The following is a 24,505-nucleotide window of genomic DNA, read 5'->3' as shown; positions in this document are numbered from 1 at the left end:
GAAAGTGTATTCAAGGCAAATAGAGCCCAAAGCAAATGCACCTGCATATCAATCAAAAAGAAATGTTAGGTGTACAGAATGCTCTGATACCCGTCAAATGCCTTATTCTTCCAGGGCAACTATTGATAAAGACAGACAACACCACAGTTATGTGGTACATAAACAAGCAGGGGGGAACCCATTCCTACCCACTCTGCAGGTTAGCCATGGCTCTGTGGAACACAGCCATGAGCAACCAAGTGCACCTGCAAGCTGAATTCCTGCCAGGCAAACTAAATTCACTGGCAGACGACTTAAGCAGAAATCTAATGGACCCACACGAGTGGAAACTGGAACCCAAATCATTGAAGCTTCTGATCCACAGGTGGGGGGCACCAGCGGTGGACCTCTTTGCTTCCCCCTCAGAACTGTCAATTGAGCAAATATTGCACCAGAACTCCCCACAGTCAAGCATGGAAAGTGGATGCTCTGCCCTTCATATGGGAAAACCTCTCAATCTATGCCTTTCCCCCTCTGCCCCTCCTTGCGAAGGTTCTACTAAAGATCAAACAGGACAAGCCAAGGACAATCCTGATTGCACCAGACTGGCCATGCCAGTACTGGTACCCACTTTTTGCGCAGTCTGACAGTACTGCCACCATGGTACCTGTCTCAGACCCCCTCCATGCTGTTCCAGCAGGAGGGCCATATTTTGGACCCTCAGCAACAAACCCTTTACCTAGCAGCCTCGCTCATCCCCTGACCTCATCACCAGCAACCCTCAGTAAACAGGTGCCGGATGTCATCCTTGAGGCAAGGAGGCCTAGTACTGGAAAATCCTCTTCAGAAAAGTGGAAAAGATACTGTTCTTGGAGCCAGTCTCAGGGAATGGACACAACTGTGCCCAACTTACCTCATATACTAGATTACTTAACAGAAATGCTCCCATCTTCACATCCCTATCCAACCTTAGTGAGGAAATTCCTCAGGTTCTTCTCTGGCTCATTACATTTTCAGTTTACTGTGTTGCCCTTTGGTCCTTCCACCACCCCAAGAGTTTTCACAAAGTGTCTAGCACATTTGGTAGCCTTCTGCAGCACTCAGGGAATTTGGATCTTCCCTTATCTAGACATCCTATTAATTCAGGCCCTTTCCACAGACTCTCCTTGAGCATCTTCATTTCACAGTACAGGTGTTCTTTGTGTTTCACTGTTGCAGTCATTACATTTGGGTAATCTGCTGGTAGGTTGCCCTCAGTCGGCCTGAATAACAAAGTCTTGGGTCCTGCATCGGTTGCTGTCTCCTCTTCCATGACGTCAGGTCGTCAGGGGTATAAAACATGGAGCCGACGCCATTTTAATCAGTCTTTCTTGCCGCGTGGTGCCCAAAGCAGAAGCAGTTTGCAAGTGCCAGTCGGCCGACCCCTGAAATTTTCGTTTTCGAGTTTCAGAACATAAGTCTTCATTGGGGAAACTTTTTCTTGCTCCTTACCGATGTCAGTAAAAGTTAATTGTATTACTTGTGGGAAGCAAATACCTCATAAGGATTTTCATTTGTACTGTATTCCCTGCCTAGACCCTGATCACACCGTGCCTTGCTTTCGGTTTTGTGCTAATTTTAACCAATGCACTATTAAGCGTCTGTATATTTTTGCTTCTAAATACTTTCGTTCAAGATTTAACTGTCCTGAAATGTTGTCGGTTAGCAATCCGACTACCGGAATTCACAAAAAAATGCAAAGAAAAAGACAGAGACAGACCGTCGAGTTCCAAAACCGACGACGAAGCTTCTCCTAAGCCAGTCGCCTGTTCGCCGGTACTCAGTGAGGCGCTTTTGCAGCCCCTGATGCCCACTACTTTTGAGTCGCAGGCCTCTACCAAGACCCATTCGGAGTCCAGTATGCTGCAAGATTCTGCAAGTGTTGAACCCGCGGATGTCTCTCCCTTGGATGGGTCCGGAGCCGCTTAGCAGGCACCGGCTACTAAGGGTGTCTTCAGGCCTCAACATTTGTATATTAAACTGACGCCATCATCAAAAACAAGACCAAAACCTACTTCTTTGTCTAAAAAACCGACACATGAGCCACGTGCTCGGGCCCCTATGTCTAAAAAACAAATGATCAAAATGGCTGAGTATTTAATTACCTTGATCAGGGGTTCCCAACCCCCCCCCCCCTGCTAAGAGGCCTAGGCAAGGTACTGATTATGAATCTTCAGATCACGTTTCCATTTCTTCTGATTCCTCTTCTGATCAGGAATTTTCTATCCAACCTTATGAGGACTCTGATGCAGAGGAATCCATCCCTTCTGCTTCTCCTCCTGAGGATTTCTCTTTTGGAGAGACTTTGCATACTTTAAGGGAACATTTTCATTGGGAGAGTCAGGACTTCTCAGAATCCAAAAAGAGGCTTAGGGATTTTCTTCTTCTTCCTCGGCATAGGCCTTTGGCTATACCTCCTGTATTAGACATTGTTGATGATGTTTTCTCAGAATCAAGCATGGCTCCTGATTCCCTGCCTCCGGCTCCTAGTAAGCCATACAGATATTACAGGGTTCCTGACTCCCACAAATTTATTTTCAAAAGTCCTGCTGCTGACCCTGAAACTATTTCTCAGGGTCCCAAGGGTTGTTAAGGCTTATACAGCCAAAAATCCTACCCCTTCAGATAGAGACTCCAAGGCGCTGGATAGATGGGGTAAGAAGTTTTATACGTCTGCAACCTTGGCAATCAGGGCTTTAAACTGCCAGTTTCATATGCTTAAATATCAACAGCATTTTATGGGCTTACTGAAAACAGAAAATTATGTTGATTTCTGATTGTGTGGAAAGTAAAGAGTTACAGGATTTATTGCAGGTTGGAAAGCATACTTTGTAGTGTGGTTTTGATTCTTTGGAGGCCTTTTGCAGGACCGCCATAACTGGATCTGTGATAAGAAGGCATGCTTGGCTCAAGGAGTAAAATCTGCCTGATCATGTTAAAGCTAAATTGTTGGATGCTCCTTTGCAGCAGGACAGTCTGTTTGGTAATAAGGCAGAAGAGGTTTTAAAAAAGATGGAAGACAAAGCTAAATCTATGCAAACTGTAAAATATTTCTTGCAAGTGCAGCCACCCAAGTTCAGTAGACAGTGGCCTAGTAAGAAATGGTTCTTTCCAGTGTCCAACAGAGCTGCTCAGGCTAAACCCAGATGCTCCAAAGGCTCCAGGTTTCAGTCACAAGGCTCTTATAGGACAAAACAATGGGGTGCCTCCACCTCCAAATCAGGAGGTAGCAAAGCACCACCCTACAGTAAACAGTCTCAATGACTTTCCTCTGCCATCTCCAGGCACTTATCTTTTGGCAGCCCCTTTGGGGGGAAAACTAGCACTTCATGCTCAAAATTGGCATCTAATTACCCAGGACAAGTGGGTCTTAAATATAGTATCCCAGGGGTACAGATTTCATGTCCACACATTGCCAATTCCAAACGGATCGCCAGATCTGCCACCAAATCAGTGGGCAGAGGCCCAGAAACAAGTCATGTCCCTCGTGGATATGGGGGCTATTCAACCAGTACCAGAAAAGGAAAAAGGACAAGGGTTTTATTCAAGACTTTTCCTGGTACCCAGAAAAGACAAATCATGGCGTCCAATTCTGGACTTATTCATTCTAAATACTTTCCTGGACATTCTAAAGTTCAAAATGCTGACTTTGCAACAGCTACTGCCTATGCTAGGCAAGAATGCCTGGTTGGTAACTCTAGATTTAAAAGAGGCATACCTGCATATCCCTATCAGGGAATCTTGCAGAAGATGCCTCCGCCTCAAAGCAGGCTATTTGCATTACCAGTTGTCTGCATATAAACGAAAAGAAATCACAACTGGTACCATCTCAAATAATTACATTCCTGGGTGCAAGCTTGAATACAACTGCCCAGATGGCTTACCTCACACCAGACAAACAAATTCAATTGACAACATACTTCAAACAAGTGGCAACAAAAACCCAGCTATATCTGCAAGACAAGTTCTGCAGGCTCTGGGGTTCATGGCATCCTACATTCTACTAACTCCATATGCAAGACTGCATACGAGGAAACTTCAATGGTACCTAACAAGCTTATGGAGTCAGCATTGTTGCAGCCTGGAAACAATGATTCCTCTCATTCCCTGCCTGCAACAGGAGTTCCTTTGGTGGGCAGAGGCATGTCACCAAAACAAGAGATGGTCATTCATTCTACCCCCTGCCACCCAAACCCTGACTACAGATGCATCAGACTATGCTTGGGGGGCCCATCTGGCAGGGAGATGCATTCAGGGCAAATGGAGCCCAACTCAAATGCATCTACATATCAACCAGAAAGAAATTCTAGCTGTACAGAATGCTCCGACAGCCTTCAAGGACTTCCTTCATCCAGGACAACTACTGATAAAGACAGACAACACCACAGTTATGTGGTACATAAACAAGCAGGGGGGTATCCACTCCTACCCCTTTTGCACAGTAGCCATGGCCTTGTGGAACACAGCCTTGACTTAACAAATACATCTTCAAGCTCAATTCCTGCCAGGAAAGCAAAATACTCTGGCAGACGACCTAAGCAGAAATCTTATGGACCCACACAAATGGAAACTGGATCCACAAATCTTCAGCATGTTGACATGAAAATGGGGGAGCCCAGACATAGTTTTCTATCAGTTGGACAAATTCTGCACAAGAACTCATCACAAAAAATCATGGAAAGTGGATGCTCTCTCCTTCAGCTGGAAAAACCTATCAGTCTATGCCTTTCTCCCTCTGCCTCTACTCTCCAAGGTCTTACTAAAAGTCAGACAGGAAAAAACAAAAATGATACTGATTTTTCCGGACTGGCCTCACCAACACTGGTATCTGCTTCTAAAGAATATGTCACACCTTCCTCCGTGGTACTTGCCTCGAACAACTCATCTATTTTCTCAGCAGAACTATCAAAATGTCCTTCAAGGATGCATCTGCAGTCATCACATATGGGTTGTCCTGCCTCAGGCAGCCCTTCGGTCGGCCGGATTCCAAAGTCTGGGTCTGGCCTCAGCTGATGTCGCACTTTCCCCGACGTCAGAGCATCTGGGGTATAAAAGCATCAGCCGACACCATCTTCCTCCGTCTTTCTTGCCGCGTGGTGCCAGAAGCAGTTCGCAAGTGCTGGTCGGCCAGCTCCTGTGATTCAGCTACCGAAGACTTCGAAAAAGCTAAGTACCCCGTTGGGGACTCTTTCTTGCCTCAGCCGATGTCAGATAAAGTTAATAATTGTTTAACTTGTGGGAAACAAATACCTCATAAGGATTTCCACTCTTACTGCCTTCCTTGCCTAGGCCCAGACCACGACGTCTCGGTCTGTTCAGCCTGTGCTTCCTTCAACCGACGAACTCTTAGACGTCGGTCGGAGTTTGCAGAGGAATTCTTTGGGGCTAGTTTTGCTTACAAGATGCCGTCGGAGACTCCGACTTCGCATTTAGTTAAAAAACGGAAGGACAAGGACCAACACACGTGGGCCGCGGTTTCGGCTGAAACCACGGTCAGGCCTACCGCGAGTGTCTTGGTCTCGGCTGAAACCGAGTCCTTGGTACTTCCTATTACTGAAACCGCACAACCGACTACCTCGGCCCCGGAGGCCCCGGCCGAGTCGGTTACTGAATTACCTATTGAAACCGGTGTCCAGGAACCTTCCGACACCATTCCTTTAGACAAGTCTACTCCTGCACGTGGTGCAGCCAGACCCCCTGCATCCATGTCCATTAAGGCTTTTTCTAGGGCTAAAGCTGCTAAACTTACTAAAGCTTTACCCCCCCCCAAGGTTTCCTCTCAGAGACCTTCTACTGGCTCACAGATTCTTAGCCTAGCAGAGGATCTTATGTCATTAATTAGAGGTTCTCAACCTCTTCCGGACAGGGGCTCTCAACCTCCTCCAGACAAAAGGCCCAGGGTTGAGCCCTCTGACCACCACTCCTCAGATGAGTCCACTGATGGCTGTGCTCTGTCAGACCCCCAGGAGGAGGCTTATTCGGCCTACGAGGATTCTGATGCTGAAGAATCTATTCCCTCGGCCTCCCCTCCTGAAGAGTTTTCCTTTGGAGAGACAGTACACTCTATGAGAGAACATTTTCAATGGCAGGGTCAGGAATTCTCTGATTCTAGAAAGAGATTAAGGACCTTTTTACATTTACCTCAGCATAGGCCTTTAGCTATACCTCCTGTTTTGAATGTTATTGATGATGTGTACTCTGATGCTAGTACAGCCCCTGACTCTCTCCCCTCGGCACCTGCCAAACCTGATAGGTACTACAGGGTCCCGGATTCACATCTACACCTGTACAAGGCCCACTCTGCTGATCCAAAAACTATTTCCCAGGGCCCAAAGGGAGTTGCAGCTGCCACTGCTAAAAATCCTCTACCCTCTGAAAGGGAGTCCAGAGCTTTAGAGAGATGGGGTAAGAAAGTGTATACTTCTGCAACTCTTTCCATGAGGGCATTAAATTGTCAATTTCATATGATACAGTACCAAGAGTATTTGTTAGATGAATTGCATAAGAAACTGTCCTCTTCTGAACCCCTTGATCGCAAATCCCTTCAGGATCTGGTGCATAACTCCCAGCAGGTTAGTAACCATTTCTTGCAGTGTGGTTACGATGCATTGGAAGCTTCATGTAGGTCAGCTATGACAGGTGCAGTTATACGTAGGCATGCCTGGCTGAAGGAACAATCTTTACCAGCCCATGTTAAAGCTAAGCTTTTGGATGCTCCTATGGAAAAGCAAAAATTATTTGGTTCCACGGCTCAAGAGGTCTTAAAGAAATTTGAAGAAAAGGCAAAATCTGTGCAAACAGTCAAAGACTTTCTGCAAGTCCAACCACCGAGATTCAGCAGAAATTGGCCTACTAAGAATTGGTCCTTTCCGGACTCAGACAGATCTCAGAGAGGCAGGAATAGGCGTGCCAGAGGTAGAGGGCAAGCTAGAGGCTCCTACAGAGGCCATCAGTGGCAGCCTCCCAACCAGAGAGGTAGTGCAGGAACCACAACTGCTACACCAGGACAGACTCGATGACTTTATTTTGACTCCGCTGTCCAGGGCTCAATTAGAAGCACCTTTGGGCGGAAAGCTTTCTTTATTCTCAAAAAATTGGCACAGCATTACAAGGGACACATGGACACTGCAGATAATAAACAAAGGATACAGGTTCCATTTCCACACATTGCCAAAAAGAAAAGGAATGTCAGACCTGCCACCAAATCAGAGGGCAGAGGCTTTGAAGCAAATTACCAAATTAATACAAATGAAAGCCATAGAAAATGTACCTCTTTCAGAACAAGGCCAAGGATTTTACTCCAGATTATTCCTTGTTCCAAGAAAAGAAAATCAATGGAGGCCTATTCTCGACTTGTCCGCACTGAATACTTACCTCATTGTGCCAAAATTCAAAATGCTGACTCTACAGCAACTCCTTCCCATGCTGGGCAAGGGGTCTTGGCTGGTGACTCTAGACCTCAAGGAGGCATACCTGCATGTCCCTATTCGACAAAGTTGCAGAAGACACCTCAGATTTCTTGCAGGGTCAGAGCATTATCAATTCTCAACATTGCCCTTTGGCTTATCTACTGCACCCAGAGTATTCACAAAATGCCTGGCATCAGTAATTGCACACTGCAGACTTCAGGGGATTCAAATCTACCCATATCTGGATGACTGCCTTATACAAGCGGACAACAAGAAAATTTTGTTAAAGCACTTGGGCTATGCCATCCACCTACTACAGGCCTTGGGATATACAGTCAACATCCAAAAATCAAGACTTGTTCCATCACAAAGAATAACCTTTCTGGGTGCGGATCTAGACACAACCACCCAAATGGCCTTTCTCACAGAAGAAAAACAAAAACAACTACCGGATTACTTCAAGAATCTGACAAGACAAACTCAGCTGACTGCAAGGAAAATCCTGCAGGCCCTGGGTTACATGGCATCTTGCATTCTTCTGATTCCACAAGCAAGGCTGCATATGAGAAAATTACAATGGTACCTAAGGAGTGTATGGACTCTGCACAGTCACAGCTTAGAAACTTTGATCCCACTCATTCCATGCCTTCAAAAGGAATTTCTGTGGTGGGCTCAGGCCTGCCAGTCAAACAGCGGGTTGCCCTTCAGCAAACCAAGAGCCAACCAAACCATCACCACGGACGCTTCAGACCAAGGTTGGGGAGAACACATGGAGGGCAGATGTATCCAAGGGCTATGGTCACAAAGAGAGCTGCGCATGCACATAAACCAAAAGGAAATGCTGGCAGTGATACAGGCAATCGAGGCCTTCAAACCTTTCCTTCATCAAGGCCACCTGCTCATAAGGACAGACAATACCACTGTTATGTGGTACATAAACAAGCAAGGAGGCACCCATTCCTACCCTCTATGCAGACTGGCAATGAATCTATGGGAACTTTCCTTAAAGCTCAGTATACAGCTGCAGTCCCAGTTCGTGCCAGGGAAAGACAATATACTGGCAGACAGCTTAAGCAGAACTACCATGGATGCACACGAATGGATGCTGCACCCAGACATCTTCTTACTCATAACACAATCATGGGGAAGGCCGGAAATAGATCTGTTCGCTTCCCCCCACAATCATCAACTGAAGACATTCTGCTCAAGGACATACCACCCACAAGCATGGAAAGTGGATGCTCTCTCCTTCAGCTGGAAAGCTCTAACAGTCTATGCTTTCCCACCTCTCCCATTAATGACCAAGGTTTTACTGAAGATCAGGGCAGAGCAGCCCAGAGTGATTTTGATTGCTCCGAACTGGCCAAGGCAGCACTGGTACCCACTGTTAAAGAGCATGTCACAGACGAAACTGTGGCCTCTACCCCTATGGCCACTTCTACTGACGCAGCACAATTTCAAGACTCTGCATTCCAACCTGAAAACCTTGCAGCTAACTGCCTGGAGAATACCGTGACTCCTCCTCAGGATAACCTATCCCAGAGAGTGAAGGATATTATTATGGAAGCTCGCCGGCCTTCCACAAGGAAGGCATATTCAGCAAAATGGAAAAGATTTCACACTTGGAACACAACAAAAGGCCTAGATGTGACAGTGATGAACATGGCACATATACTGGAATACTTGGCAGAATTGTTCCACAATGGCCTGTCTTACTCTTCCATTAAGATACATGCCTCAGCAATTTCAGCAGAATACAATGTTAATCCACCTGTCTTCTCGCATCCTCTCCTAAGACAGTTTCTAAGAGGAATCAAAACATCAATCCTCCAAGGAAACCACCTCTACCTACTTGGGACCTTAACTTTGTGTTGGAAAAACTAACACTTCCTCCCTTTGAACCAGCAGCATCGGCGGATCTACAGTTTCTGTCCTGGAAAACTGCATTCCTTCTGGCCATAACCTCAGCAAGAAGAGTATCTGAGTTACAAGCTTTAATGGCAGTGCAGCCATTTCTTATCTTTCATCAAGACAGAGTTTCTTTGAGAACCAATCCTACATTTATGCGAAGGTGGTATCCAGGGTATCCTTGAACCAAGCAATTCACTTGCCTACATTCTTCCCAAAACCACAAAATAAAGGGGAGAAACTTCTGCACGACCTGGACATACACAGACAATTGCGCTACTTGGACAGAACTAAAAGTTACAGAAAGACTGACCAGTTGTTTGTAGCATATGCTGCTGGGGCACAAGGAAAAGCAATTTCCAAACAGACAATTTCAAAATGGATAGGAAATTGCATTAGTTTTTGTTACTCCTTTCATGGAAAAACTGTGCCAGCAAACATTAGACCTCATTCCACGAGAGCCACAGCCACCACCACAGCCTTCCTAAGGGGTGGCTACCAAGGACATTTTAGAAGCTGCTACATGGAGCTCCGTGCATACATTTGCCAAGCATTACAATTTACCTTTATACTCCAGATCCAGAGCAGGCTTTGCTACGGCAGTCCTGCAGGGTATCTTAGCTACACCATCCTTTACTTAGTACCTCCACCCCCAGATTGGCTATGGTATTCTACCCATATGTGATGACTGCAGATGCATCCTTGAAGGACATAGTACAGTTTTGTACCTACCATAAATCATAAATGTAGATGTCCGATAGGTATGAATCTGCAGTCAGGTTTACCCTCCCTCCTTCCCCTCTGTGGTATTCCTAGGGTGCTTACCCCTCTATTAGCTAGCTGGGGGATCTATTATGGTGTATTTGTTTGTATATATATATATATATATATATATATATATATATATATTTTGCAAATGTTTGGAATTTTATTGCATTTCTCCAAATTTAGCCTTCCTAGAGGGCACCTGGAAGATGGCATCGGCTGATGCTTTTATACCCCAGACGCTCTGACGTCGGGGAAAGTGCGACATCAGCCGAGGCCAGACCCAGACTTTGGAATCCGGCCGACCGAAGGGCTGCCTGAGGCAGGACAACCCATATGTGATGACTGCAGATGCATACCTATCGGACATCTACATTTATGGTAGGTACAAAACTGTACTTTCTGCACACTCAGCTCCAAACTTTGAATCTTGCAGCATGGCTAATCAACTAATTTCACCAATCACATCTCTTAGTAAACCTGTGATGGATGTCATTTTGGAGACTAGAAGGCCTAGTACTAGAAAATCTTACGCCGATAAATGGAAGAGATTCTGTCCTTGGAACCAAGCACAAGGAATAGACACAGCAAAGCCCAATATTCCTCAGATTTTGCAATACTTAACTGAGATGCTTCACAAGGGCCTATCTTTTTCTTCAGTAAAAATTCATGCCTCTGCCATCTCGGCTCATTACAACACAGAGCCTCCTCTCTTTTCTCATCCCCCGCTAAAGCAGTATCTCAGAGGGGCCAAAAATTTAAGGCCTCCCAGGAGAGCACCTACTCCTGCATGGGACCTCAATTTTGTGCTGGAAAAACTCACCCTACCTCCTTTTGAACCAGCTGCTACTGTGGATATAAAATTTCTTTCGTGAAAGACAGCCTTTCTTTTAGCAGTCACTTCAGCTAGAAGGGTTTCAGAACTACAGGCTCTCATGGCAGAGGAGCCTTTCATTATCTTTTACCCAGACAGGGTGGCTCTCAGGACCAATCCTTCTTTTGTGCCTAAGGTGGTATCCAGTGTTGCTCTGAACCAGACCATTCACCTGCCAACTTTTTTCCCAAATCCGCAGAACAAGGGGAGCGGATTCTGCATTCATTGGATGTACACAGACAATTAAGATTCTACTTAAACAGGACAAAATCTCTATGAAAGTCTTAGCAACTACTGGTGGCATTTGCTACAGGAACAGAGGGGAAGCCTATATCAAAGCAGACTATTTCAAAATGGATAAGCCATTGTATTTGTTTCTGCTACTTGCACCATGGTAAACCTGTGCCCAAGGGGATCAGATCCCATTCCACCAGGGCTGCTTCTACTTCTGCAGCCTTTCTCAGAGGGGTGCCTACCAGAGACATTCTAGAAGCTGCTACTTGGAGCTCAGTTCATACGTTCACAAAGCATTACCATTTACCTCTCTTTTCTAAATCCAGGGCAGGCTTTGCCACTGCTGTCCTGCAGGGCCTTATAGCTGCTCCTAATGCTGTGTAATTCTATCCTCCCATCCATAGCTTTTGGATTCTACCCAAATGTAATGACTGCAACAGTGAAACATGAAGAACATAGCACAGTTGTGTACACTTATCATAAATGTAGATGTTCGAGTGTATTCACTGTTGCAGTCCGGGTTACCCGCCCGCCAGCCCCCTTTCTTCTCTATTGTCATACCTCTTCTTTCCTTCACTATGCTCAAAAGCCTTTGTGGTGTATTTGCTTTTAGTTGAAGGTAAATTTTTTGTGTTCTAAAGTACATGTATTTGTGTATATATATATATATATATATATATATATTTTTTTTTTTTTTTTTTTTGCTCCCCATTTGGGGGGCACCTGACATCTGGGGCAAGAAAAACTGATTAAAATGGTGTTGGCTGCATGTTTTATACACCTGACGACCTGACGTCATGGAAGAAGAGACAGTAACCGACGCAGGACCCAAGACTTTGTTATTCAGGCCGACTGAGGGCAACCTGCCAGCAGATTACCCAAATGTAATGACTGCAACAGTGAATGCACTTGAACATCTACATTTATGGTAAGTGTACACAACTGTACTTTCTTAACCAGTCTGGGATTCACCATCAGGTTCAAAAAATCTCATCTCACTCCTAGTCTTCATGGGCCACAGGCTAAACACAAGCATAATGCAAGCCTTTCACCCTCAAGAAAAAGTGCAAAACCTGGTAAGCTTTTTCCAAGCCCTGTGTTCAGTGACCTACTGTACTGTAAAGGAGGTCCTCATGGTTTGTGTCCGTCCCAATAATCTCACTGGCCAGAATGCATATGAGGAAAATTCAGTGGTACCTGAAATCAGTGTAGATGTTCTTCGTGTTTCATTGTTGCAGTCATTACATTTTGGTAATCTGCTGGCAGGTTGTCCTCAGTCGGCCTGATTAACAAAGTCTTGGGTCCTGCGCCAGTTGCTGTCCCTTCTTCCATGACGTCAGGTCATCAGGGGTATAAAACATGCATGCATCTGACGCCATTACATCAGTCTTTCTTACCGTGCGGTGCCCGAAGCAGAAGCAGTTTGCAAGTGTCGGTCTGCCGACTCCTGAAATTTTCGTTTTCGAGTTTCAGAACAGAAGTCTTCAACTTAAAGCTAAGTATCCCGTTGGGGTAACTTTTTCTTGCTCATTACTGATGTCAGTAAAAGTTAATAATTGCATTACTTGTGGAAAGCAAATATTTCACAAAGATTTTCATTCATACTGTATTCCTTGCCTAGGCCCTGACCACAACGTACCTTGCTGTCGGTTTTCTGCTTTATTTAATCAGCACACTATCTGTCGTCAGTACATTTTTGCCTCTAAATATTTCGGTTCTCGGTTTAATTATCCAAAAATGTTGTCGGTTAGCCATCCGACTACCGGAATTCTGTAAAAATGCAAAGATAAACACAGAGACAGGCCGCCGAGGTCCATAACTGCCGACGATGCTTCTCCTAAGCCAATCGCCAGTTCACCGGTACTCAGTGAGGCGCTTTCGCAGCCCCTGATACCCGCTACTTCTGATTCGCAGGCCTCGACTGAGACCCAGTCGAAGTCCAGTATGTCGTGAGAGGCTTCACCTATGGAACCCACGGATGTCTCTACCTTGGATGGGTCCGGAGCCGCTGTGCACGCACCGGCTTCTGAGGGTATATTCAGGCCTTCAGACTTGCATATTAAATCGACTCCACCTTCTTTACTAAGGCCTAAATCTCGTTCTATGTCTAAAAAACTGATGCCCAGGCCACATGTTCAGGCCTCTATGCCTAAAAAAACAAATGATCAAAATGGCTGAAGATCTAACAACTCTAATCAGGGGTAGTAACCCCCCCCCCCCCCCAAGAGGCCTAGAGATGAGCTTGATTATGAATCTTCTGAAAAGGTTTCTGTCTGTTCTGATTCTTCTAATGACCTGGATTTGTCCATACCTACTTATGAGGATTCTGATGCAGAGGATTTCATTCCCTCTGCTTCCCCTCCTGAGGATTTTTCTTTTGGGGAAACTTTACATACCTTAAGGGAGCATCTCCACTGGGAAAGTCAGGAATTTTCTGATTCAAAAAAGAGGCTTAGGATTTCCTTCTTCTACCTCAGCACAGGCCATTGGCTATACCTCCTGTACTAGACATTGTTGCTGTGTTTTCTGAATCCAGTATGGCTCCTGATTCCCTGCCTCCGGCTCCTAGTAAACCTGACAGATACTACAGGATTCCTGAGTCCCACAAGTTCCTTTTCAAAAATCCTGTTGCAGATCCAGAAACCATTTCTCTGGGGCCCAAGGGCATTAAGGCTTCTACTGCTAAAAATCCTACCCCTTCTGATAGAGACTCCAGGGCGCTGGATAGATGGGGTAAGAAGGTTTATACTATTGCAGCCTTGGCAATCAGGGCTTTAAATGCCAATTTCATGTGTTAAAATATTAACAGCATATTATTGGACTGCTTAAACAGAAAATTATGTTGTTTCCTGACTGTGTGGAAAATAAAGATTTACAGGATTTTATTGCATTCTGCTGAACAAGTTGGAAAACATACTTTGCAATGTGGTTTTGATTCTTTAGAGGCCTCCTGCAGGGCTGCTGTTACTGGATCTGTGCTTAGAAGACATGCTTGGCGTAAGGAGCAATCTTTGCCTGGTCATGTTAAAGCAAAATTGTTGGATGCTTCTTTAAATCAGGACCGTCTGTTTGGCAGTAAGGCTGAAGAAGTTCTAAAAAAGATAGAAGATAAAGCTAAATCTATGCAAACTGTTAAAGATTTCTTACAAGTGCAACCTCCAAGATTTAGTAGGCACTGGCCTACTAAGAATTGGTCTTTTCCAGCTAATTCCCGATCCTCTCAAGCCAAACCCGGACATTCCAAAAGCACCAGGTTTCAGTCCCAGGGGACACTCAGAACCAAGCAGTGGGGGGCCTCCACTTCCAAATCTGGAAATAACAAGACACCCCCCTATGGTAAAGTCACAATGACTTCCTTTTAAAATTACCAAGCACTTACCTTTTAGCCTCCCCTTTGCGGGGGAAAGATTGCTCTTCATGCAAAGAACTGGGAACTCATAACCCAGGACAAATGGGTTTTAAATATAGTGTCCCAGGGATACAGATTTCATTTCCACACATTGCCAACACCAAACGGGTGGCCAGACCTGCCCCCAAATCAGTGGGCAGAGGCTCAAAAACAAGTCCTTTCCCTCTTAAACATGGGCTATGCCATCCACCTACTACAGGCCTTGGGATATACAGTCAACATCCAAAAATCAAGACTTGTTCCATCACAAAGAATAACCTTTCTGGGTGCGGATCTAGACACAACCACCCAAATGGCCTTTCTCACAGAAGAAAAACAAAAACAACTACCGGATTACTTCAAGAATCTGACAAGACAAACTCAGCTGACTGCAAGGAAAATCCTGCAGGCCCTGGGTTACATGGCATCTTGCATTCTTCTGATTCCACAAGCAAGGCTGCATATGAGAAAATTACAATGGTACCTAAGGAGTGTATGGACTCTGCACAGTCACAGCTTAGAAACTTTGATCCCACTCATTCCATGCCTTCAAAAGGAATTTCTGTGGTGGGCTCAGGCCTGCCAGTCAAACAGCGGGTTGCCCTTCAGCAAACCAAGAGCCAACCAAACCATCACCACGGACGCTTCAGACCAAGGTTGGGGAGAACACATGGAGGGCAGATGTATCCAAGGGCTATGGTCACAAAGAGAGCTGCGCATGCACATAAACCAAAAGGAAATGCTGGCAGTGATACAGGCAATCGAGGCCTTCAAACCTTTCCTTCATCAAGGCCACCTGCTCATAAGGACAGACAATACCACTGTTATGTGGTACATAAACAAGCAAGGAGGCACCCATTCCTACCCTCTATGCAGACTGGCAATGAATCTATGGGAACTTTCCTTAAAGCTCAGTATACAGCTGCAGTCCCAGTTCGTGCCAGGGAAAGACAATATACTGGCAGACAGCTTAAGCAGAACTACCATGGATGCACACGAATGGATGCTGCACCCAGACATCTTCTTACTCATAACACAATCATGGGGAAGGCCGGAAATAGATCTGTTCGCTTCCCCCCACAATCATCAACTGAAGACATTCTGCTCAAGGACATACCACCCACAAGCATGGAAAGTGAATGCTCTCTCCTTCAGCTGGAAAGCTCTAACAGTCTATGCTTTCCCACCTCTCCCATTAATGACCAAGGTTTTACTGAAGATCAGGGCAGAGCAGCCCAGAGTGATTTTGATTGCTCCGAACTGGCCAAGGCAGCACTGGTACCCACTGTTAAAGAGCATGTCACAGACGAAACTGTGGCCTCTACCCCTATGGCCACTTCTACTGACGCAGCACAATTTCAAGACTCTGCATTCCAACCTGAAAACCTTGCAGCTAACTGCCTGGAGAATACCGTGACTCCTCCTCAGGATAACCTATCCCAGAGAGTGAAGGATATTATTATGGAAGCTCACCGGCCTTCCACAAGGAAGGCATATTCAGCAAAATGGAAAAGATTTCACACTTGGAACACAACAAAAGGCCTAGATGTGACAGTGATGAACATGGCACATATACTGGAATACTTGGCAGAATTGTTCCACAATGGCCTGTCTTACTCTTCCATTAAGATACATGCCTCAGCAATTTCAGCAGAATACAATGTTAATCCACCTGTCTTCTCGCATCCTCTCCTAAGACAGTTTCTAAGAGGAATCAAAAACATCAATCCTCCAAGGAAACCACCTCTACCTACTTGGGACCTTAACTTTGTGTTGGAAAAACTAACACTTCCTCCCTTTGAACCAGCAGCATCGGCGGATCTACAGTTTCTGTCCTGGAAAACTGCATTCCTTCTGGCCATAACCTCAGCAAGAAGAGTATCTGAGTTACAAGCTTTAATGGCAGTGCAGCCATTTCTTATCTTTCATCAAGACAGAGTTTCTTTGAGAACCAATCCTACATTTATGCCGAAGGTGGTATCCAGGGTATCCTTGAACCAAGCAATTCACTTGCCTACATTCTTCCCAAAACCACAAAATAAAGGGGAGAAACTTCTGCACGACCTGGACATACACAGACAATTGCGCTACTTCTTGGACAGAACTAAAAGTTACAGAAAGACTGACCAGTTGTTTGTAGCATATGCTGCTGGGGCACAAGGAAAAGCAATTTCCAAACAGACAATTTCAAAATGGATAGGAAATTGCATTAGTTTTTGTTACTCCTTTCATGGAAAAACTGTGCCAGCAAACATTAGACCTCATTCCACGAGAGCCACAGCCACCACCACAGCCTTCCTAAGAGGGGTGGCTACCAAGGACATTTTAGAAGCTGCTACATGGAGCTCCGTGCATACATTTGCCAAGCATTACAATTTACCTTTATACTCCAGATCCAGAGCAGGCTTTGCTACGGCAGTCCTGCAGGGTATCTTAGCTACACCATCCTTTACTTAGTACCTCCACCCCCAGATTGGCTATGGTATTCTACCCATATGTGATGACTGCAGATGCATCCTTGAAGGACATAGTACAGTTTTGTACCTACCATAAATCATAAATGTAGATGTCCGATAGGTATGAATCTGCAGTCAGGTTTACCCTCCTTCCCCTCTGTGGTATTCCTAGGGTGCTTACCCCTCTATTAGCTAGCTGGGGGATCTATTATGGTGTATTTGTTTGTATATATATATATATATATATATATATATATATATATATATATATTTTGCAAATGTTTGGAATTTTATTGCATTTCTCCAAATTTAGCCTTCCTAGAGGGCACCTGGAAGATGGCATCGGCTGATGCTTTTATACCCCAGACGCTCTGACGTCGGGGAAAGTGCGACATCAGCCGAGGCCAGACCCAGACTTTGGAATCCGGCCGACCGAAGGGCTGCCTGAGGCAGGACAACCCATATGTGATGACTGCAGATGCATACCTATCGGACATCTACATTTATGGTAGGTACAAAACTGTACTTTCTGCACACTCAGCTCCAAACTTTGAATCTTGCAGCATGGCTAATCAACTAATTTCACCAATCACATCTCTTAGTAAACCTGTGATGGATGTCATTTTGGAGACTAGAAGGCCTAGTACTAGAAAATCTTACGCCGATAAATGGAAGAGATTCTGTCCTTGGAACCAAGCACAAGGAATAGACACAGCAAAGCCCAATATTCCTCAGATTTTGCAATACTTAACTGAGATGCTTCACAAGGGCCTATCTTTTTCTTCAGTAAAAATTCATGCCTCTGCCATCTCGGCTCATTACAACACAGAGCCTCCTCTCTTTTCTCATCCCCCGCTAAAGCAGTATCTCAGAGGGGCCAAAAATTTAAGGCCTCCCAGGAGAGCACATACTCCTGCATGGGACCTCAATTTTGTGCTGGAAAAACTCACCCTACCTCCTTTTGAACCAGCTGCTACTGTGGATATAAAATTTCTTTCGTGAAAGACAGCCTTTCTTTAGCAGTCACTTCAGCTAGAAGGGTTTCAGAACTACAGGCTCTCATGGCAGAGGAGCCTTTCATTATCTTTTACCCAGACAGGGTGGCTCTCAGGACCAATCCTTCTTTTGTGCCTAAGGTGGTATCCAGTGTTGCTCTGAACCAGACCATTCACCTGCCAACTTTTTTCCCAAATCCGCAGAACAAGGGGAATGGATTCTGCATTCATTGGATGTACACAGACAATTAAGATTCTACTTAAACAGGACAAAATCTCTATGAAAGTCTTAGCAACTACTGGTGGCATTTGCTACAGGAACAGAGGGGAAGCCTATATCAAAGCAGACTATTTCAAAATGGATAAGCCATTGTATTTGTTTCTGCTACTTGCACCATGGTAAACCTGTGCCCAAGGGGATCAGATCCCATTCCACCAGGGCTGCTTCTACTTCTGCAGCCTTTCTCAGAGGGGTGCCTACCAGAGACATTCTAGAAGCTGCTACTTGGAGCTCAGTTCATACGTTCACAAAGCATAACCATTTACCTCTCTTTCTAAATCCAGGGCAGGCTTTGCCACTGCTGTCCTGCAGGGCCTTATAGCTGCTCCTAATGCTGTGTAATTCTATCCTCCCATCCATAGCTTTTGGATTCTACCCAAATGTAATGACTGCAACAGTGAAACATGAAGAACATAGCACAGTTGTGTACACTTATCATAAATGTAGATGTTCGAGTGTATTCACTGTTGCAGTCCGGGTTACCCTCCGCCAGCCCCTTTCTTCTCTATTGTCATACCTCTTCTTTCCTTCACTATGCTCAAAAGCCTTTGTGGTGTATTTGCTTTTAGTTGAAGGTAAATTTTTTGTGTTCTAAAGTACATGTATTTGTGTATATATATATATATATATATATATATATTTTTTTTTTTTTTTTTTTTTTTGCGCTCCCCATTTGGGGGGCACCTGACATCTGGGGCAAGAAAAACTGATTAAAATGGTGTTGGCTGCATGTTTTATACACCTGACGACCTGACGTCATGGAAGAAGAGACAGTAACCGACGCAGGACCCAAGACTTTGTTATTCAGGCCGACTGAGGGCAACCTGCCAGCAGATTACCCAAATGTAATGACTGCAACAGTGAATGCACTTGAACATCTACATTTATGGTAAGTGTACACAACTGTACTTTACAGCACTTACACCCCTTGGACACCCTGATCCCTCTGCTGTCCTGCATTAAGGATGAGTTTTTCTGGTAGGAAAAACTGGTTTCTCTCAACCTGGGCCTTCCATTAACCCTAGACCCTCACAACCAAATTTTCAGTGCCAGTGCTTCACACAGGGCGTAGGGGGCTCGGACAGGATCCCACAACATACAAGGAAGTGCAGGGTGTATAGCCACCAAATTCCCTGAAGGAACATATCAGTCTGAAAGAAATGAGAGCCCTTCGGCAAGCTGTGCAGACTTTCTCACATTTTTCGAAAATAGGCACACTCCTAGTATACAGAAACACCACCACAGTGATGTGGAATATAAACAAATAAGGAGGCACAAGGTCTTACTCCTGTGCAGGTTCAGATAGGAGGTTTGGCAAATGGCCACTGAAGTGAACATAACCCTCTCTTCAACTTACATTCCCTTTCTAGAGAATGTGTTGGCAGATTTTTTGAGCAGTGACCTCTTGTACCCCCCTCAAGAATGGAACCTGAACCAGCAAGTCTTCAAAACAATCATATGTCATTGGGGCACTCTACAGATGGACCTCTCTGCATCTCCAGAGCATCACTAGCTGCCTTGGTTTTATACTAGGACCCCATTACCTCTGCCCTGGAAGACAGATGCTTTCTTCCAGGCTGTTTCTATATGCCAACCCTCCACTGCCACTAATTCCAAGTATCCTACTAAGGATTCATAAAGATGGTCCAAAACTGCTGCATCTGATTCCTTTCTGGCCAAGACAACATTAATTTCCCATCCAGTTTTACCTGTCAAAGGGAAACCACTGGAAAATTCTGATACAACTGAACCTAATCACCCTACAGAAAGGTTGGCATTTACATCCTAGCCTAACCTAGCCTCTCTGTCTCACTCTGCAGGTGATTGGGCTCTGATCCCAAAATTCCACTTTGAGGATGTGGTGTAGATTTTTACAGAAGGCCTGGAAGCCTAATACCAAGAAATTGTACATAACCAAGTGGAATAAATTCTCCATTTGGTGTCACAAGCACAGAGTGGGGTCACTGTTATCTGAGGTCTTTACTGTACTTCAGTATGTGTGTGCTTCTGCATTTGGTGTTGGCCTACTCATCCATTTAAGCCAGTTTGTTGGCCATCAATGCCCTTTTGCCTCTGGATCCTCCTGTCATGTCCAGGGCAGAGATAAAGTTCTTCCCTTATAGGAGTTCTGCAGTTTAAGCCTCCAGGAAAACCATTTACTTCTCCACAAGATCTAAATTTTGTTTTAGAAGAACTCACTCTATCCCCTTTTGAGAGAGCCACATCTGCTGTTTTAAAATTCTACAGATGGAAAACTGTCCTACTGGTTCTAATCTCGGCATGCAGGGTGTCTGTACTTCAGGCACTCATGGCTACTTCTGCCTTTCTTACTTTCCACAAGGACATGATAGCACTTAAGACAAATCCTTCTTTCATGCCTAAGGTTGTGAGGGAATTATTCCTCAATCAAGCCATTAACCTATCTTCTTTCTTTTCCAGTCTTCAGAATAGAGGGGAAAGAATCTTACACTCCCTGGACATTCACAGGCAGCTGAGTTTGGCTGGACAAACCAGACTATCAGAAAAATGACTATGTTCTGTAGCCCTATCTCTCCTTCATTCTTGCTCTCGGGATCGGCGCCGACTCTGCCATAATCTAGCTCGAAAACGTCTGGTTGGCTCATGGCTAGGAGGTATCCCATGATGCATCACTAACGCTACCCAGATCGTTTGCCGCTCGTTCAGCTCAGACGTGATTCTTCTTGGCCGTGGCTAAGTGAAATGTTTCAACATCGTTGACTGGTTTATTGTTGGCTAAAATAACCTTTTTGGTAGTTTACTGTGTTTTTTTACAGTCCATGTCTGTTTCAGACTCTTTGCTGCTTTGTTTACTTTGTGTACTGTTTGTACATTGATTGGCCGTTCTTTCTTTGGCCTCTTGCACCCCTGCATCGCTATCTCTTGTGCTGCTTGTTTCTGCTTCTTGTTTCCTCTTTCCTTGGGCTAGGCCCGTTTAAGTTAGAGGATCTAGTCCTCAGTTCTGTTTGTCTCTCCTTGGGCTAGGCCCGTTTAAATTAGAGGACCTAGTCCTCTAGTTATCTCTTTCTCCTCTTAGGCCTAGGCCTGTTTAAGTTAGAGGACCTAGTCCTCTGTTTGCCTATTTGTCTGTACGGTGCTTTTCTATCTGTTGAATAGAGTTGTGTTTTGTTATTAGCGGTTTTTTGCACTATGTCAAAAGATACTAAGGATCATAAGCCTTTGGGCTTCAAAAAGTGTACTAAATGTGCCCAGAAAATGTCCTTGACAGATGGGCACAATTTGTGTGTTTACTGTTTGGGGGGCTATCCACATCCAAGAGTCTTGCCTGTTTTGTCATACATTCAGTCCTTGTGCTCTTCAGGAAAGGAAGAACAAACTTATTTTGAAAGGACTATTGAAACATTCCTTTGAGGAGGAATTGGCATCTTCATCATCCAGCTCTAAATCTCCTTCCTCTTCTAAAAATGACAGACCAAAAGCTACAAAAAGGCAGTCTCCCACCCATTCTTTGTCGTCGGAGCCGCCAGACAAAATTACCAAAGTGACTACACCATCGGCTCCACTGGTTTTGGTGCCGACAGAGGTTACCATTGTGGATCCATCAGTTTCGGCTCCAGGAACTTCGGAGCCGATAACTGACAGTACATCTCGGAGCCGGTCAGCTGAACTCTGACCGGCTTCCCCGACTCTTAGGTCGCCTATATTCCAGCGATCTAGATCCCCCACTCTATTTTCCAGGTCCTCTAGGAGCCTTTCTATGAGGACATCGAGAGAGTGGTGCATAGACTGCTTCAGAGGTACCGACACTCTTCCCCCTAAAGCGCCAACTTCAGTCTCAGCTCCCTCTCTCTCCCAACACAGCAGAGACTCGTAGCCTCAGGAAACCTCCATGAGTGGTCCCGTCTTCCCAGGTCTCCCCAGAATATCTTTCTGAGGAGCCACCTAGGAAGAATATTTGTAAGAGGAAACGTTGACTCCTCTGATGAGTCTATTACATTGGACACTGACCTCGAGGAGTCAGAAGGGTCCCCCAAGTCATCCTCTGATGATATCTCATTCGCAGATATCCTTGAGATCCTGAAACAGAGAAGTGGCTGGCCCACTACACCCCCTTCTGAAGAGGAGTCAGTGTACCTGAAGGTTTTCGGGTTTCGACCCTCCACCTCTTGGGTGTCTCCACCTTTTGACGAGCTACTGGATCTAGTGAGTCGAAAGGTGTGGGAATCTCCTGATTCTGTGGAACTGGTTCCTAGCAGACCAAATACATTTTTGTCAGCACCCCAGGACAAGGACTTTCTTACTAAGGGAATTCCAGTAGATGCCATGGTGGTGGCAGCAGCCACCAAAAAGGAACTTACCAAAACTTCCTCCACTGTCCATCCACCGAACAAGGAGTCTCGAACGATGGATAGGTATGGGAAGCGTGTCTTTTCTTCAGCGGCTTTTACACTTAGATCGCTGAACTACTTGTTTCATTTCACAAGGCTCCAGAGAGCTCTCCTAAAAGAGCTGGGAGATATTCTACAGGATAACGTATCTGATGCGGTATCTCAGAAGGTCAACGCACAGTTGTCTACCCTGAATTCTATTGTGAACTCCTTCATGAGGCTGATATCTTACGCAGCTGATGGAGCGAGTAGGGCAGTGGGTTCAGGAGTCTTTCTTAGGAGACACTCCTGGATGCGTTTGTGTAACTTTGCAGAGGCCATTAAGTTTACGTTTACCAGTGCCCCCTTTGACAGATCCTCATTGTTCGTAACCAAGTTAAAGGACACACTCACCAGGTGTGAGCAGGAAGGAAAATCCCTGTCTGCGGTGGGAGTCCGTTTTTCCGAACCTTCTAGACCCTATCCCAAAGGGCAGAAGGGCAGTAAAATGTGGTTCAAAAAATCGCAGAGGTTTTTTTCAGGACGCACAAGGTGATTCCTTCTCCAGAGGCAGAGGAGGAGGAAATAATGGTAAACGCTACTCTAGAGGCAAAGGAGGCCTACAAAACCAGGGAGACCATGATTCCTTTTGTGGTCGTCCCTATCAGCGCTCCTGAAAGGAGGCCCGACTGTGCATCTCTGGAGCCAGTCGGGGGTCGTATTTCTTTATACCAAGAAGCCTGGCACAATATCACTCAAGACAAGTGGGTATTAAAGATAATAACCAGAGGTTACCGTATTCCCATCTCTTCTCTACCCCCTCAGACCAGACAAATTCCAGATGTTCCACCCAATCACAGGCATTCAGCAACTCTAGAAATCCAAAAGTTCCTCGTAAAGAGAGCTATCCAACCCATCCCCGCAGACCAAGTAGGATTAGGGACTTTCCAAATTCTTTTTGGTGCCAAAAAGAAAAGGGGGACATGAGACCCATTTTGGATCTCAGCAAATTGAACAAATCTGTACAGAAGTCCAAGTTCCTAATGGTCACCTTACAGTCGATACTCCTGTTGTTAGGGAAAGACATTTGGATGTGCTCCATAGACCTCCAAGATGCATACTACCATATCAAAATGGACAGGGCATCGAGGAGTCACTTACGCTTCTGGCTGGGAGCCAGTCATTATCAGTTCCGCGCCCTGCCCTTTGGTCTCACCACAGCCCCCAGGGTGTTCACCAAATTCATGGCAGTGGTTACAGCTCACTTGAGACATCAGAGATTCCAAGTGTTTCCATATCTGGACGACTGGCTCCTGACTGCCGCCACCAGGCATCTACTTTTACAGGCCAGGGACGTTACCATTTCAACTTGCCTGCAGTTAGGGATTTCAGTAAATTGGCAAAAATCTGCATTATCGCCCTCTCAGCATGTGAATTTTATTGGCGCCGAAATAAACACCATTTCAATGAGGGCTTACCTTCCCGTAGAAAGAATTCAGAGCCTAAGGGAACAAGTCCTGAGTTTACTTCCTCTAAGGAAAGCGAAAGCAAAAGTGGTGCTCAAGTTGTAAGGGACAATGGCTTTACAATAACACTAGTTCCATTAGCCAGACTGCACGAGGGTCCTGCAGTGGTTACTTTTTGCCCAATGGTCACTACAGTATTTACCTCTTTCTCACCCCATCCTGATAACAGATTTGTGCAAGCAGGATCTTTGCTGGTGGACCCAGACCAGCAATCTAAACACAGGCAAACCGTTTGTCCCCCGTCCCCCCAGTTGCCACTGTGACCACGGATGCCTCCCAGATTGGGGGGCGCATTATCTAGGGAAA

The sequence above is a fragment of the Protopterus annectens genome, chromosome 2.part1, assembly GCF_019279795.1.
Source record: "Protopterus annectens isolate FY-2018-M chromosome 2.part1, PAN1.0, whole genome shotgun sequence".
NCBI lineage: Eukaryota > Metazoa > Chordata > Ceratodontiformes > Protopteridae > Protopterus > Protopterus annectens.
Note: the sequence above shows the minus strand (reverse complement) of the source record.